Raw genomic sequence first — 16,655 nt, forward strand, 5'->3', positions numbered from 1 at the left:
GCTGCAGGAGGAATAAGGGGGCCTTCCCGACTGCTGCTATTGATGAATAAGACAAGAACCTGCACTTGTCACTGCAAGACTGAGCCGATCTTCGCACACGGCACAAGAAACACATTCTAAAGGGATGGTGCCTTCAAGGACCACTTGAGCGAGTGAATCAAAACTAAGTTAGAATCTGCTTAGAATGAATCGATCTGTACTGTCCACAACAGAACTTCAAACTAATCCCGCATTTACAGAAATAACCCGTGGACAGAGTATGAACACATGAGATGAGCATGTAATGAACAAATAAGACATGTTCTATCTTATTCTCAAATTACTGTATCACTTGCCCAAGTAAATATCCCAGGATTAAATGAGAAACATGATAGGGCCCGTGCATCACCTACATCCTGGTACAGCTAAAATCCCCACTTCAAGTTTAAAGTAGCTGGACAGTAAGTACTTCAAAATGATAACACTTTTTGAGTTCGCATAACCCGTGGGCTTTTATTATGAGATGCTACTCTTCTACCCTGGAAGAAGAGGGTAATCGAAGGCTATGCGACCGGCTTCAGCAGTAAAGAGATTCTTTTCTTTGAAAAGAATTTTTTAAAATCTTGCAGAGGAGGTCGCAAAAGTCGACTCATGGAGAAATGGCTCAATAAAGTTTATTTTGAAATAAAATGTGCACAGTGTGGTCAACAAATATTCTGTTTTAAAACTGAATGAAGGGCAACTTCATACACCAAAGTTACCTCGCCTTTTCAAACACCACTTGACTACTTACTAAAGTCACAAGTAAGCATTCTTACCGTAGCTGAGATAAAATTCTGTATTTGTTCTATTTCCTCACTTGTATCAGAAGTATTCTCCACCTCTTCACTTCCTTTTGTCTTAATGCTGAGCTTATTTAGTCCTTAGACTGTTTTCTATCTGCGCTCACTTCCCTGGGGGGTCTCATTTAGTCCCATGGCCTTAAAAACCATTTATCTGCTGACAAATCCCAAACTGGTTTCTATAATTCAGTCCTATTCTCTGAATGTAGACTTACACATTCAGACATCTACCTGCTCTCTATAGTTGGTTGTCGAACAGGCCCTTTAAACTTCACATGTCTGAAACCATGCTCCTGCCCTTCCTCCTCAAACCTGTTCCCCAGTCTTTTCTATCTAATGAATGGCTGCCAGGTTCTCCAGTTTGTCAAGCCCAAAACAGTGAAGATATCATTGATTCTCTTTTGTCACATGAACCATAGGAAACTGTCAGCTGTGTGTGTGTGTGTGTGTGTGTGCAAGCACGCGTGTGTGACAGAGACAGAGAAAGACAGAGAGAAGGACAGACAGGGACAGACAGGAAGGGAGAAAGATGAGAAGCATCAATTCTTCGTTGCGGCTCCTTAGTTGTTCACTGATTGCTTTCTCGTATGTGTCTTGACCAGGGGCCTCCAGCAGAGCGAGTGACCCCTTGCTCAAACCAGCAATCATGGGGTCATGTCTATGATCTCACGCTCAAACCAGTGACCCTGTGCTCAAGCTGGTGAGCCTGCTCTCAAGCTGGCAACCTCAGGGTTTCGAACCTGGGTCCTCTGCGTCCTAGTTGATGCTCTATCCACTGTGCCACCGCCTGGTCAGGCCTCTGTCAGCTTTACCTTCAAGTTATATCCAGAATCCCATCTCTTCTTAGTAAGGTCCCAGTCACTCTGCTGGTCCACACCACCATCCTCTCCTGCTCAGAACATTCCACAGCCTGTGTGTGGGTCTCTCTCTTCCCGCCCTTGTCCCCCTTGGCCTAATCTCCACAGAGCAGTCAGAATGATCCTTTTTCAACCTAAAGTCGGATCCCTTCGTTCCTGTGTAAAACCCCCCCTTGGCTGCCCGCGCCCAGTCTGAACACTGTTTCTAATGGCAGCCACGCTCCTGGAGCCTCCGCACCGGCCATTTCCTCTGCCTGAAAGGCTCCTCGCCAGATTATCTGCATGGCTCAACCTTCAAACCTCCTTTTACTCAGCCGTCATCTCCTCGGTGCGCCTCTCCCGACTGCCCCATTGAAAAACGCAGTGCCCCGACGCTGTCCGCTCGCAGGTATCCTTTCTTTTTCTTCAGCACGCAGCGTCTTCTAAAACACCACGTGGACTTACTCGTTCACTGCCTCCCTTCAAGCAGAATGGAAGTCCCACAAAGGAAGAGCTGTCCGTCTGCTTCGTTTACGGCTACCTCCAAGGGCCCCAAACCATGCCTAGCACATAGTAGGTTACTGACGGGACGGGAAGAAAGCTGGCTCTCCATACAAGTCCTCCTCACTGAGAGAAACCACTTTTAAAAATTCTGTATATCTGTCAAATGGCTTTAAATAGCTCTCACCCTTTTGTATACTTTTTGCATTTGAGAGAAAGTGGGTGGGCTTCTTCCTAGGGAGCTATCAGTTTCAATAAAGTATTTCCAATCAGTAGAGTCACCTGTTTCAGTATAAAGCTTTTCCTACACGATGCTGTGGGCAGAGATAGTATACACCTTTGCAGGCCCCAGTATCTTTCAGCTTCTGTGTGAAGCTGGGATTGAGGCGGAATAACCTCCATCTTGAACAAAAGGAAGGGAGCAGGGGACAGGGATAGGGTGGGCTGAGGGTAGAAAGTGTCAGTTTCACAGAAAGGTGGAAAACATCAAGAACCCAGGGTAAGATCAGTGAGGCAAGACGCTCAGATCCAGGCGAGACAGAATAAGAAAGGGAGGTCCTCTGACCTCGTGGGTGCCACGAAGAGAAATTACAAGAAGGAGAAGCAGAGGCCATAATGTACTGGGTACACTTCCAGAGAAGAAAAATGATAATATGTATGTTCTTCATATATTTTCTATTACACCTTTCCATATCAGCACATAGTTGATGTTTCTTTAAACGGCCATCTAGAATTCCACCGAGTCTCAGCATAACTTAACTTGTGCCCCAATCACAGGCATTTTAGGTGGTTTCCAGCTTTTGATTTTGTTTCTGCTGTGAGAAATAATTTGGCAATACACATGCGAGCACACACACATTCTGTCAACTCTTGCATGTATACTCTAGGGCAGGGGTCGGGAACCTTTCTGGCTGAGAGAGCCATGAATGCCACATATTTTTAAATGTAATTCCGTGAGAGCCATACAACGACCCATGTACGTTATGCAATATCCAATAAAAATTTGGTGTTGTCCCGGAGGACAGCTGTGATTGGCTCCAGCCACCCGCAACCATGAACAGGAGCGGTAGGAAATGAATGGATTGTAATACATTGAGAATGTTTTATATTTTTAACGTTATTATTATTTTTTTATTAAAGATTTGTCTGCGAGCCAGATTCAGCCATCAAAAGAGCCACATCTGGCTCTGGAGCCATAGGTTCCCGACCCCTGCTCTAGGGCAAATCCCTAGCAGTGAAGCTGGTGAGTCAGAAGGTACTGACATATACAATGTTGAAAGGCACTGCTAAACTGTCTTCCCATAATGCAGTCCCAATTATACTTCCACTGTGTGTTTGTGTGTATATACGTGTATGTGTATACACACGCACACACTGAGAGTGAAAGTATAATTACATGGAATGAAAGAGTATCTGTTTTCCCATACCCTCACTCAGATGGGCTCTTAGTCAGTTTAGAAATTATGACAACCTGGTTGGTGTGAAAGAGGTTCTTATTTTGATTAGCACGTTTATGTTCCTATTATGAATAACAGTGGTACTTAACACATCCTTTCTGATGTTTACTGACCACTTGTATTGCTTTCTGTGTGAACAGCTTGACTTTATCCTTTGCCAATTTTGATTTCTAGGAGCTCTCTGTAAATTATTGCCTTTTCGTCATATGTGTCACAAATGTTTTCCCCAGTTAGACATTTGTCTTTTGACAAATTCTTACTCAAAGCTAAGATTTAGTACCACCATATTGTTTTGCTGTAAGCTGCTTCAAATTCCTGTTTGTAAATAAGCAGGGTACAGTAATAACTGTCACCGTTTTCACTGTGAATCTATGACAGCAGGTTTATTTGAGTCCGTATTTAGTTTCCTCACTGAATCCTCACTGCTAAGCTATGAGAATGGTGCTGCTAGTCTCGTCTCCATTTTATAAATGCAGAATCCAAGGCTCGGAGAGGTTAATTCAGTTATGTAAGGTCAGGTCCTTGAGTGAGTGGTCGGAGCTTAGACTTGAACCCAAGCTGTCTGACTCTAAGCTTTTCTGACTGTATTACATGCGTCCCACACATGAAAGGTAACCATCACAGCTTTAAAGGAAGATAAAAGAGACCAGACACTACACCATGCAAAGCCTGAAGATCGGCTTCATGCGGAGCTCACTGTGTCCAAAAGGCAGGCATCGCATAAATTTTTAAAAATCCAACAGTTTTAGTGAGAGAAAAATGAAGCAAAGGCCATATGAAATAAGAGGTGTGTATCAACCCCTCCCCCTCTTTAATGAATTACTCTTTCCAGGAGCAATTTCCACCAGAGTCCAAATAAAGAAGAGGCTTGGGGTTTCAGGCCGTTCCGCAAATACTGCAACAGAACCTCTCAATCATCTTCCCTTTTAATCTTGCTGATTAAGATGGATGAGAAAGAGCTACAGAGAATGTTCTTTATCTACCTCACGTACAGGGGGTGGGGAGCTGGTGGCCTACAGAGGGGACCAGGTGCTGTAGTCTTCAAAAAGGAAAACGTAATCTACGGAAGAATCTTTTTCCCCCACTAGACCGTATTAGCGTGCGTTTCCCACAGAGCTCACCCGGGCCGGAGCAGGAGCTACCCTAATCGATCGCAGCGGCACACTGAGAGCAAATGACACTTACCCTTTTGGCTGGGATTATAAGTCAAGGACAGGTTGTCAATTTCAGGAGACCTGAAGCTGCCTATGTTCTTTCTACTTGTCTTTCTGGGTGTTGGCTGGTCATAGGTCACCGGTGCCTGGACGACAGGAAAACGCTTCAGCCACCCCAAGTTTTACACACACACACACACACACACACACACACACACACACACACACACACACAGAGTTTCATTAACTACTAATAAATGTAGCTTCCCTAGGAACAGATTTCAGCCCAAGGTGGTGTCAATTTTTCAAGCACCAAAAAGATGGGGCGAGCTGCTGGCCCCGAGAGCGGGGAGATAAGGGGTTTATCTGCTGGCCGGCACGGCTCACTGCTCTGTCACTGCGACAGCAGGAGATGGAGGTGAAGGATGGCGATGGAGCTGTCAGCACGGACCAGGTGGGCGCAGGGGCTCCCACTGCAGAGAAGACCTCTGAGGCAGGGCCCAGGAGGGGCAGGAACACGGACACACACACACACACACACACACACGGCCCAGGAGGAGCAGGACAGGGACACACACACACACACACACACACACACGGCCCAGGAGGGGCAGGACAGGGACACACACACACACACACACACACACACATACACACGGCCCAGGAGGGGCAGGAACACGGACACACACACACACACACACACACACACCCCTCCAGAGAGGGAAGGCCAAGAAAATCTTACATCTTCAAGTCAGCAGGGAGGCAGGGCCTGGCAGAGAACTGAATTGTGCCCTGTGGCTCCCTGCCTGCCGGGCCCTGCTCAGCAGTCAGACTGGCTGCCTCACACACTAATTCCTGACACCGCCTAGGGGGACAGTTCTGGTGCGCTCTTCCCCCAACACAGATCTCTTCAGGGCCCCTCAAAGGTAGGTAGTCATGGGTTAGACCCCTGGTTATATGCTCAAAGTTTGATTCTCTAGGGTCAGTTAAGAGTTCTGTAATTTTAGAGCTGGAAGGAGAATTAAAAATCTTTGAATTCAACTTTTGTGGGGTTTTGAGTATAGAAATAATAGCTCTAACATGGCATATTATTGTCTTTCGGTCAAAAGTACCTTTGCAGCCAGCGGAATCTAGAGCTACTATATCTATAGCTATTTACATACATATATATATATATATGTAAGTACATACGCCAACCACTCCTTTACTTAACTTGGAGTACGTAGTGTGTACAGGCAATGTACCAAGGACTGGGACTGCACAGACGAGAGGAGACAGTCCGCTCCACAGAAGCCTGTGTCTCACGAGCAGGACTAAGAAACACACAGCTACAAGCACCCAGTTCCCTGGCACACAGGGAACGTGCACAGCACAGGTGTGATGGCCCTGACTCAGCGGGGGGGTGGGGTAAGGAAAAGGAGGGGAAGGTAGGGGTGACTAGACAGATTAAAAATAAGGTGGCCAGAGTTGAGACAAAAGAACCTGACCTGTGGTGGCGTAGTGGATAAAGCGTCGACCTGGAATGCTGAGGTCGCCGGTTCAAAACCCTGGGCTTGCCTGGTCAAGGCACATATGGGAGTTGATGCTTCCTGCTCCTCCCCTCTTCTCTCTCTCCCTCTCCCTCTCCTTCTCTTTCTCTCTCTCCAATAAAAATGAAACAAACAAACAAAAAAACCAGAGTTGAGACAAAAGAAAAGCATTTTTTCTCAGAGACTTCTGGGACACTGTAGGGCTGGGTTTTGTTACTCAGACAAGTGAGTGGCTGCGAGCTCTTAGCGCTAAGTTTTTGGTGGTAAAGTTGTCAAACAGAGGCCAGGATTTTGAGTTCTATGGGCACATTGAATTCTTGAAGCACAGACCTGAGGTCAGGGATAAACGGAATACTATTTATTACACCCACAAGTCTCCCAAGGCGGGAAGTGGGATGCAAGGTGAGGAACAGAGGGACGAAGGTGACAAGGTACACAGTGACAATCCCCACATGACTTCCTCACCCTCGGTGCCAAGTGCAGTGCCTCCACTTTCAGAGGTATCCTGCTTGCATCTCTGCTGAAGTTCTGTCCCAGGAAGAAGGGGGAGATCGCATGTCCCACAAAGAAGAAGAGGCCCGAGCAAGCTGAGCAGGGCCACTGGGGAAAGCCACTAGGGATCTCTGGCACAGGAATGGACACTGAATCTCCCATCTACTCATAAAATAGAACCCTGCAATGTACAAGAGAACAGTGTTTGGGGACAGAGGCAACCAGACACCGATCCTGCCCTCCTGGCGCCTGAGGTCAATGATGTCTAAAACTACACGACAGAAAGGGAGTGAATGAACGGGAACGGGCAGCCGCTACTGAAGAGCAATCTCTCTCCCAGGCAGGGGGCCTGGGGCGACTGGTAGGCAAGGTGGCACTTGAGCTGAACCTCAAAGAAAAGAAGAGACAAGAGAAGAGCCCCGAAGGGAGAAGGGCAGTGGGAACAAAGATGTCCCAAGCAGACGGACAAACAGGAAGCACACCGGGTGTGAACGGAGGGATGAGAAGGGGTGAGGGTGACTGTCTGTCCCGGGGGAGAATGAGAGGGAACTGGGTGGAAAGGTGGGGGTGGGGTGCAGATCGTGGATAAACAGAAACGCTGGACTACGGAGAGAGTGCCCTGGGTGAAGATGACTGTCTGTCCTGGGGGAGAATGAGAGGGAACTGGGTGGAAAGGTGGGGGTGGGGTGCAGATCGTGGATAAACAGAAACGCTGGACTACGGAGAGAGTGCCCTGATGGCCTGGCACTTCAATACTGGCCCAGCCTGGCTGCTCACCCTACTTCAGAGACTTCCAGCAGCCCATAGAGTCAAAAAACAAAAATAAAACAAAAAACAAAACAAAAAAACGGGCCAGCCAGAACTCTGTTCTTAGAATGGAAATGGCCCCCGTACTTCAAACATCAGGCCCCTGTCTGGGCAAGAAGCTCTGGCAGGGGCCACTTTAAAATTCAAGGCCACGCGGCAAAGCTACCTCTGTTCCCACGGGAACGTCTAAGGCCATCAGCTCTTGTGTTACAGGAAATCATACGGCACTATTTCTCATTTCTAAAATCAAAACCGCCTCTCTTTTGTTTTTCTGGCTGCCCCCTTCCTCCCCTGCCCCACACCCTCCCCGAGCACTCTAGACAGACAGACATCGTGCTTTCTGGTACGACTCTAGGTGCACACGGGATGTTTAAAATACCCTAATTAGATCGATCCCGACTTGGGCAGCGGTGTGCTGGAATACAGATTAATGTGCTCCACGCCTGGCACCGGCAGCTGAAGTAGCAGGAGGCCCTGTCACATCAAGGCAGAACACTCCACTCCTCTGCCTTTATTATTACTCCCTCCCCTTTCTACATTTCATTATAACGGACATCTGCCTAAGCAGGAAACGTGGTCACCCAAGAAGAGTCACGCGCGTGGGCTCACCCACCCCAGCGGAATACTGATGCAAGTAAATCACGCCCTCTCCTCGGGACAGATGGATCTGTGCGTCTATATATAGCTGCTTTTAGCACATAGGCAAAATACAAGTGCTCCTGTTCTTACCAACATTCACTGAACCCTGAGCGGGCGGCAAGCCCAGGCTGACACTGGGGACTTAAAGAGGCGACGTTTGCTGCAAACCTACTCTGTCCCTCAGGGTGCCTTACAAATACGACTTCATTTAACTCTCACAACAACCCCATGAGCATGTTTTAGGATTCTCCCTCTTTTATAGGAAAGAAACCAGAGATCCAGCCAGGAAAGTAAATTTCCCTCCCAGAGTTTTCACAGCAAAAAAGCGGCCTAGTTTAATTATTTTTCTCAAGAGTTAAAAAATACCCAACAACACCCAACAAGCTTACAAAAAAGCATTCACCTTCACTATCATGAGATCATCTCATCTGATGAGGTTTTCTAAACACTTGGTGCCCGGGAGGCTGCGGGTGGGTGAGCATTTCCATGACGCCTGCGTGCTCCTGTGCGGTTCTGGGGCCACTGCACCGTGAGTCTCCCTGCAGGGGAAGCGCCTGCGGGCAGTGCCTGCATCTTACTCCTGCCTGTACCTTCACCATCCAGTCTTGTGCCAGGAGTTCAGCCAACACCACACCCGATGTCCTAACCGGAGAGTGAGGGAAGAGCTAGCTGTAGGAGCTGTGTGTGACCCCCGAGAGTCTGGGTACGTCAAATTCTGAATAATGGGGAGAAATCTGTCAGAAGGACAAAGTGGGAGGGGCATTCCAGACAAAACAGAAGAGGTCTGAAGGCCAGGGGAGGAGCACAACACAGGAAAGGATACAGGGGTGGGCACGGCCACGGAAGAGGAGGAGGGGGAGGGGGAGGGGACGGAAGTAGTGAGAACGCTGCTCACTGGACTGAAGGGTCTGGGCTTGATGTTCACAGGAACGTGAGCTGAAGACGCGGACTGGATCTACTAGACTGTAACAGAAACACGCAACATACGCAATTCTCCAAGCAAAAACTGAAACAGAACTTTCGGAAAAAGGCTCAGACTCCTTGCCCCTTCTCAAGGGAAAAGGGGAAGTAAAGACATAAAGACAGTGAGAGTTAAACTCTGAGGAGAATCTTTTGTGAGGCTCTGAACTGGTCTCTTCTCCACCTACTCTCTGGGCCTCAATATCCTCGTCTATAAAAAAAGAGAGGTGGCCTAAATGATTGATAAGGTCCTCTCGGACTTCAACGATGAGAGTCTAGTTATCAAGAAAAGATGGGAGAAATTACCAAATGATCTGGCCAATTCCACTCCTAGGTATTTACTTATGAGATAATGGAAACAGGATCACAACTTGCACAGGCTCTATCTGCTCTATTGTAACGGCCCAAAACTTAAAAGTAGTTTGTCAACAGGAAAGATACATCCACTTCAATGAAATGCTACTAAGCAATAAAAAGAAACAAACTACTGATGTATCCAACATGGATGAATCTCACAAACAGAAAGCTTTAACCTAAGAGTAGACACTGCATAAGTCCACTGAAGAGGTTCTAGATGAGGTTCATTTACTCTATGGTGAAAAACCAGTTAGGCCTGGCCAGCTGGCTCTGTGGTACAGCGTTGGCCTGGCGTGTAGAAGTCCCAGGTTCGATTCTTGGTCAGGGCACACAGGAGAAGCGACCATCTGCTTCTCCATCCCTCCCCCACCCTTTCTTCTCCTGCAGCCATGGCTTGACTGGTTAGAGTAAGTCGGCCTCAGGCGCTGAGGATGGCTGCAGGGCCTGACTCAGGTGCTGAAACAGTCCGGTTGCCGAGCAACAGAGCAGAGGTGCCAGATGCAGAGAGCATAGCCTGGTAGGGGGCTTGCAGGTGGGTCCCAGCTGGGGCACAAGCTGGGGTCTGTTTCTCTGCCCCCCTGGCTCCCCACCTCTAACTTAATAAAAAAAAGAAGAAAAAGAAAAACTCAGTATAGTGGATACCTTTGTGAACTGGGGGAAAAGACTGACTGGGAAAGGGTACGAGGAGGACTTTCTGGGGTGGGGGCATGCTCTGTACCATAATCGAGCATTTGTCCAAATCCATCAGATGGTGCGTTCAAGAGCTGTGCATTTCGCGTGACACAATTTTATTTTAAAAACTGAACCCTAGGTTAATGATATTCATGCTGAAGCGTTTAAGAGGGAAGTGTACTGATGCCTGCAACTTCCTGCATTAAAAAATAAAATGGATGGATGTGAGAATGACAAAGCAAATATGGGGAAATGTTAACTGTAGAATCCGGTATTTGATATATACTTCTTCCAACTTTTCTGTATGTTTGAAATTTTCCAAAAATAAATGTTGGGAAGAAGAAGGCTAGTAAAAAAGAGTGAGAGATATGAACTTGGAATATAAATGTCGAGATTCCTGAAGGCTTTTTCAAAAGTAGTTTTTAATAAGTCTGTGGTTTAAAATTTGAATGTATTTTCCACAGAAATAGGTAAACTGCAACCCATTTAACTGGAAATAGAGCCAAAATTGACTCCATATCCTCGATTTTCCGTTGCAATGAGATTCCACAGACACTGTTTAAGCACCTACTGGATGCAAAGCAATATGATAGGTGGGATTTCTTTCCCTCCTTTCAGAGTTCCAGCAACAACATGGATTTCAAAACGTGTTTATGCACTACCTTAGCCAATTTACAGCCCCTCATTTGTGGGAAAATGTGCCTTGCAGCGAGAAAGGGTTACATATCCTCAAGAAAAACTTTTTTCTGCTGCTCAATTATTCTCCAAGTGCTTAGAGAGACAGGAACAGAATGACTGATGTGGCGTCTAACATTGCCACTCAGGGTTTAAGCTGAAAGCATCAAGGTCCCTAGGTCGAGTGCTCATGCACCAGGGAAGACGCCTGCCTCAGACGGGTGGGAGCGGAGATCCACGATGCTCTGAGTACCTGCCACGTGCACACACAGCCCTCTCCAGTGGAAAATGATCCCCATCTATCTCCTCTTACTTATTACTACTAGAACTCACATTTGTTTGGTAATATGCCCCGCTTAAAAACAAAACAAAAAGCTGTGGCTTCCTTTATCGGTATGACCTACACAAATGTATGACCCTGTGACTGACTTGGGGTCAGAGATTTAAGATGAACCTGTATGTGGGACTTCCCGGAGGGGGCATGTCCCTGTCTGCCGTACCCCGTCCTCTTTATGCCTGACTGCTGTCTGGAATATAGACATAACCACTGAAGTCTAGCAGCCACCTGAGGCCATGCAGCAATCTTGAAAATGGAAGTGAGTTTCTGTAATAGGTGCTTGGGACACAGCACCAAGCACACACCCCTGGCCCCGTGATGAGGGGTAGACTAGAGCGACAGAAGGAACCTGGGCTCCTGGTGACACGGCGAAGCTGCGTCCAGTCCTGCTGACCTCGGGACTTATTTTATGTGAGAGAAATAAACCTCCACGTGTTATATTTTGTTTCAAGTATGGTTATTTCCAGTCTCCATTCAGAGCAATCCACTGGGATTCCTGACACACTCACCTGGTAAATTCTTTTCTAGGAAGTCCAAAGAGAGAAACTGCATCCTGAGCGTTCAGGTATTTACTCCCAAAAAGCTGTGTACAGTCTCGCTTGTTTCTGGACCAGCCCCACGCACCAGAAAAGAACGTCCCAGGAAGAGGAATAACTCGGGTGGAAAGACACATTCCCTTCCTTTTCACCTGTCTCAAGGGGGCTCCTTAGGACACTGAGAAACTGGTTGGAAGGACTGATACAACCATTCTTTTCTTTTCTTTCTTCTTTTCCAAATGAAAGGAGGGGAGATAGATTCCCACATGTGCCCTGACCGGGATCCACCTGGCAACCTCCATCTGGGGCCATGCTTGCAACCAGACGGTTTTTAGTGCCTGAGGTGGGGGCTCCATGGAGTCATCCTGAGTGCCTGGGGTCAATGCATTCGAACCAATCGAGCCATGGCTGTGGGAAGGGAAGAGAGAAAGAGAGAGAGAAAGAGAAAGAAGAAACTGGGAAGGGGAGGGGTAGAGAAGCAAATGGTTGCTTCTCCTGTGTGCCCTGATCAGGAATCAAACCGGGACTCCCACGCACCACACAAATACTCTACCACTGAGGCAACTGGCTAGGGTCTGATAAAATTTTTCTAGTTCTCCCTCATCCTGTTGTGATGAGAGAAATCAACGCCTATTTCAGCACCTCTGGGTTTTTTTTTGTTTGTTTTTTTTTTTAAGATTTTATTTATACATTATAGAGAGGGGAGAGAGATAGAGAGAGAAGGGGGGAAGAGCAGGAAGCATCAATTCCCATATGTGCCTTGACCAGGCAAGCCCAGGGTTTTGTATTTTTTTTTTTTTTTTTCTGAAGCTGGAAACAGGGAGAGACAGTCAGACAGACTCCCGCATGCGCCCGACGGGGATCCACCTGGCACGCCCACCAGGGGCGACGCTCTGCCCACCAGGGGGCGATGCTCTGCCCCTCCGGGGTGTCGCTCTGCCGCGACCAAAGCCACTCTAGCGCCTGGGGCAGAGGCCAAGGAGCCATCCCCAGCACCCGGGCCATCTTTGCTCCAATGGAGCCTTAAGCCCAGGGTTTTGAACCAGCAACCTGAGCGTTTCCAGGTTGACGCTTTATCCACTGCACCACCACAGGTCAGGCTCAGCACCTCTGTTTTATGCCTGCATCCCCACCAATGCTCACATCACTAGCGCCCACACCCAGCAATACTCTGAAAAACTCGTATGAGACAACCGGGGTCTCTGATCAACAGACTGGGTCCTTTAGCGATTCCCTTTGGTGAAGGCAGCTGTGCCGCAGGAGAGGCCGAGTGGTCTACTATCCTATAGCAAGTCACTTTTAGGAGCACTTTATCTAAGTTGATTTAAACAGACTCTGGGGCCTAGAAGCTCTTTCTCTGGGTCTGAAAAGCATACTACGCACACTCTCCTGACCTAGGCCCAACAACAACCCGTAAGATGTCTTCAGATCCTAAAATGCGACGATCACTCTGAGTATCTGTACTGTGACTTCATCTTTTGAGAGAGTCCCTTTCGGTTAGCTGACTATTCTCAAACAGCCCTACAGGCTGGGAGAGCCCGGCACCGTGCCAGCACAGCTACGGCACGGCACTGCCCGGATGTGCATGCAGCCGAGGTTAATAGGCACAGACGCCCACAGTCTCAGCGATTCCGCTGCTGTTCCAATTTCCCACTTTCCAAGTATCAACCCGCCTTAGTGCAGGAAAGCTGATCATTACAGACCCAAAGCAAGGGAGGTGTTTTCACACTCCTCTGAAAGCCATCCCTGGATGCCTGATTTAGATTAAAAAATTCAGTATAGAAAAAAAAGAAGAAGAAGAAGAAGAGCTCTTTTCCAAGATGCTCAGGGAATGCGCTAAAGCTGCCTGCTCGCTCCTCTCCTCTTCTCCGCCAGCCCTGCCCTGCCTGCACTCTTCACAACAGCCCCCGCTCCTCCCCGACTCATACACCTCTCCTCCAGACTCCAGGGCTCTCGCCCACCGCCCACCGCCACAGAAACCAGCACAGCCTGCCTGCAGACCCCAAGGGGCCTGTGTTCATTTGCTTGAAGTCTGACTCCTTAACCCCCCTTCCGCCAGCCAGCCAAAGGACGGCGAGAGGACGGAAGGACACTCCTCGCTGCCCCAACACAGTTCTTTCACGTCTGGCTGGAGACTGATGGACTAAGCCACTCTGTAATCTTGTGCACACAGAAACTCCTGGAGAAACAGGCGGGCATCCCCGTGAAAATGCTCTGAGATCATCTCCTAACAGGATCAGACTCGTAGTCACGAGGAGATAAAAGAATCTGGTTAATCCCAAAAAACACACTGCGTTGTGAAGAACGCTTCCCTGCTCTGTTGTACTAACAGGGTATAATTACCAATTAGCAAACATGTGAAGTGCTCTGCCATCACCCCTTCCTCACGAGCTAACCTTCCCAGTGCGCCCGGCACACCCGCTGCACAGCTGCACAAACAGAGGACGAGCGTGGGAAAGCCGCACGCTTTCCCAGTGGGCCTGTACTACGAGGGGAGAGCCACTAGGTAGGGTTCCTGCCACACCGCTGTGCTGGGTGCTTCACGGAGAAATTCTCAATACTCCTGAGCGCCCTGGAGTAAGTGACCCCGTTTTACACAGGAGAAGAGAGAAGGCCCAGGGAGGTTATGTGTTTAACCCAAGTTCTCAGAGCCAGTAAGAGCCAGAGACCGACCCAACTCCCACGGCCAGCTTTCTTTCCACGCTCTGGATCTGCCTTCCCCGTGGGGAAGTCAGTTTCCTGGCCCCCACGTTCCCAGGGCACCGCTTAGCAGACTGGGTTGTGGGAAGAAAGCAGCAGAGCCCATTTTGAACAAAGCTATAAACTGAAACACCACAGTACCTTTCTTTAAACAAAACAAGACGGTTTCTGGCAAAAACTGCCTTCAAAGGAATTCTGTGAAACCAATCCTACTTGCCCACCATTACGGAATCCAGAACGCATTCCCAAAGAAAGAACTCCCAGTCTACTTCACCGTAAACACCTGGTGAAGGGAACGGTGAGCGGCCTGTGCAGACGATGGGCACGGCTGCAGCCCAGCAACAGGGAGCCCTCGCCAGGAGCGGTGTGCCAGGGGTCCCCCCACCCGGCCACACGACCCTGCCTTCTCAGACAGACACCCCCACCAGGACCGCGGGACCCCTTCCTGCTCCTGGGAAACCTCTGACATCGCCCTGGTAGCCCCTGGAAACCATGGGTAGTCGAGTGAGGCGTCCAGGGGACAAAGGATCAGAAAATACAGGGCTCGTTCTCCAGAATGACACTAATAAGAACAGTAATAATCACAAAGGCACTTTTCTTTTCTTGGACTCAGTTTCCCCGACTGCCTGTCAAACACTCCTCTCGGCTCGCAACATCTGTAATTCTTCCCTTTATGTCGGCGTTCTCCCGGGAAGGGGGTGGGGGAGGAGACTCCCTTTCCTGTCCACCTGCCGCATTCCTGCTCACTCTCACTCTTTCTAGTCTTCCTAAGCTCCTCAGGGAGGATTTCCAAGGCTCTCCCAAGTAGGTCGGAAGCCTATTTATTCCTTCAGTGCTTCCAGTGGCAACTTGTACCTACCTCCTTTGTAGCCTTTGATGTTCTGTATTATAATCTCCGCACCTCAGGGCGGGGGCCGAGGTGGTTCATGGGTCCCCACAGGAGCTAACACCTTGCTTGACATCACTAGGTGTCCAATAAACAGGAAGAGTGAGCGGACTCAGGGAAGAGGTCACTGGAGGTTTCCTTCAGGCTACCTTACAGTATGGCTTTCAGTTCTGGGTGAACTCTCGCGTCATCTGGATGTGCTCAGACGTGGCCGCCTCTCATTTTCTAATTCATCCTGAGCTCACTACTTGTGAAATGCCTTCCGTAGCTTGGGACCTTGGACCGGGAGCAGACGTGCTGGGAGCCCGTATTTCCAGGTCTACTTCTTCAGTAAAGGTCACCCCCGGGTACGTCAGAGAGAGGGAAAGAGGGCTAGCAGTTGTTAAGCACCTACTGCATGCTGCAATAAAACTGAGAGGCAGACATCAATATCCTACTTCATAGATCCCGCCCGCTCGAAGTGTGGGCCGAGGACCAGCAGCAGCAGTTTCCTGAGAAAGGGACAGAAATACACAAAGTCAGGCCTCACCCCAGACTTAGTGAAGCAGACACTGCATTTTGAGAGATCCCCGGTGACCGTCTGCAGTGTAAACACGGAGAAGCACCATCACAGATGCGGAGCGTGAGGCTCCTGGCCGGCACACACTGGGATTTGAACTCAAGTCAGAAAGGCCTGTTCTGAAAGAATGTCCCTTCCCACCACCTGGCTTTTTAAGAACCATCCCAACCGTATAGCTTCGAAAAACACATCTAACATAATATAAAATCTAAGACATACAGTGGACCCTTGGACAACGTGGGGGTTAGGAGCACTGAGCCCCCCACACAGTCAAAAACCCAGGTGTAACTTTTGTCTTTCCCCCAAAACGTCACTACTAATAGCCTAGTGTTGACCAGAGCTTTACCGATCACACACACAGTTGATTATCACACACCTGCAGGTTATATTAAGTTATGTATTCTTACAGTCAAGGAAGCTAGAGAGAAGAAAATGTTAAGAAACCATAAGGAAAAGGAAATATATTGACAGTCTTTATTGTAAAAAAAGAAATGCATGTATTAGTGGACCCACGCAGTTCAAACCCATGTCGTGCAAGGGTGAACTGAACTGAAAAAAAAAAATGTTCTGACAAAGTTCATTGTTTCAAAAATTTATATAAAGAAAATTTCACATCCCACATCACTAAATACCAAAAAACCTAGCAGCAGAGTTCTCCTGCCCTGCTATGACAGTATTATAAATTTTCCCTTTTTATTCCAAAATACAACTAACATGACTGGAGTGCTGCTTGGGTG

At 48.3% G+C, this 16,655-nt stretch overlaps 1 protein-coding gene across 1 annotated transcript in view; it reads right to left on the minus strand.

Annotated features, from left to right (window-relative positions):
• Positions 1–16,655, minus strand: part of CTNNBL1 (catenin beta like 1) — a 97,737-nt gene that overhangs the window by 31,853 nt on the left and 49,229 nt on the right. The gene's annotated exons all lie outside the window — the stretch shown is intronic.

Source organism: Saccopteryx leptura, chromosome 5 (genome assembly GCF_036850995.1).
Source record: "Saccopteryx leptura isolate mSacLep1 chromosome 5, mSacLep1_pri_phased_curated, whole genome shotgun sequence".
Classification (NCBI taxonomy): domain Eukaryota; kingdom Metazoa; phylum Chordata; class Mammalia; order Chiroptera; family Emballonuridae; genus Saccopteryx; species Saccopteryx leptura.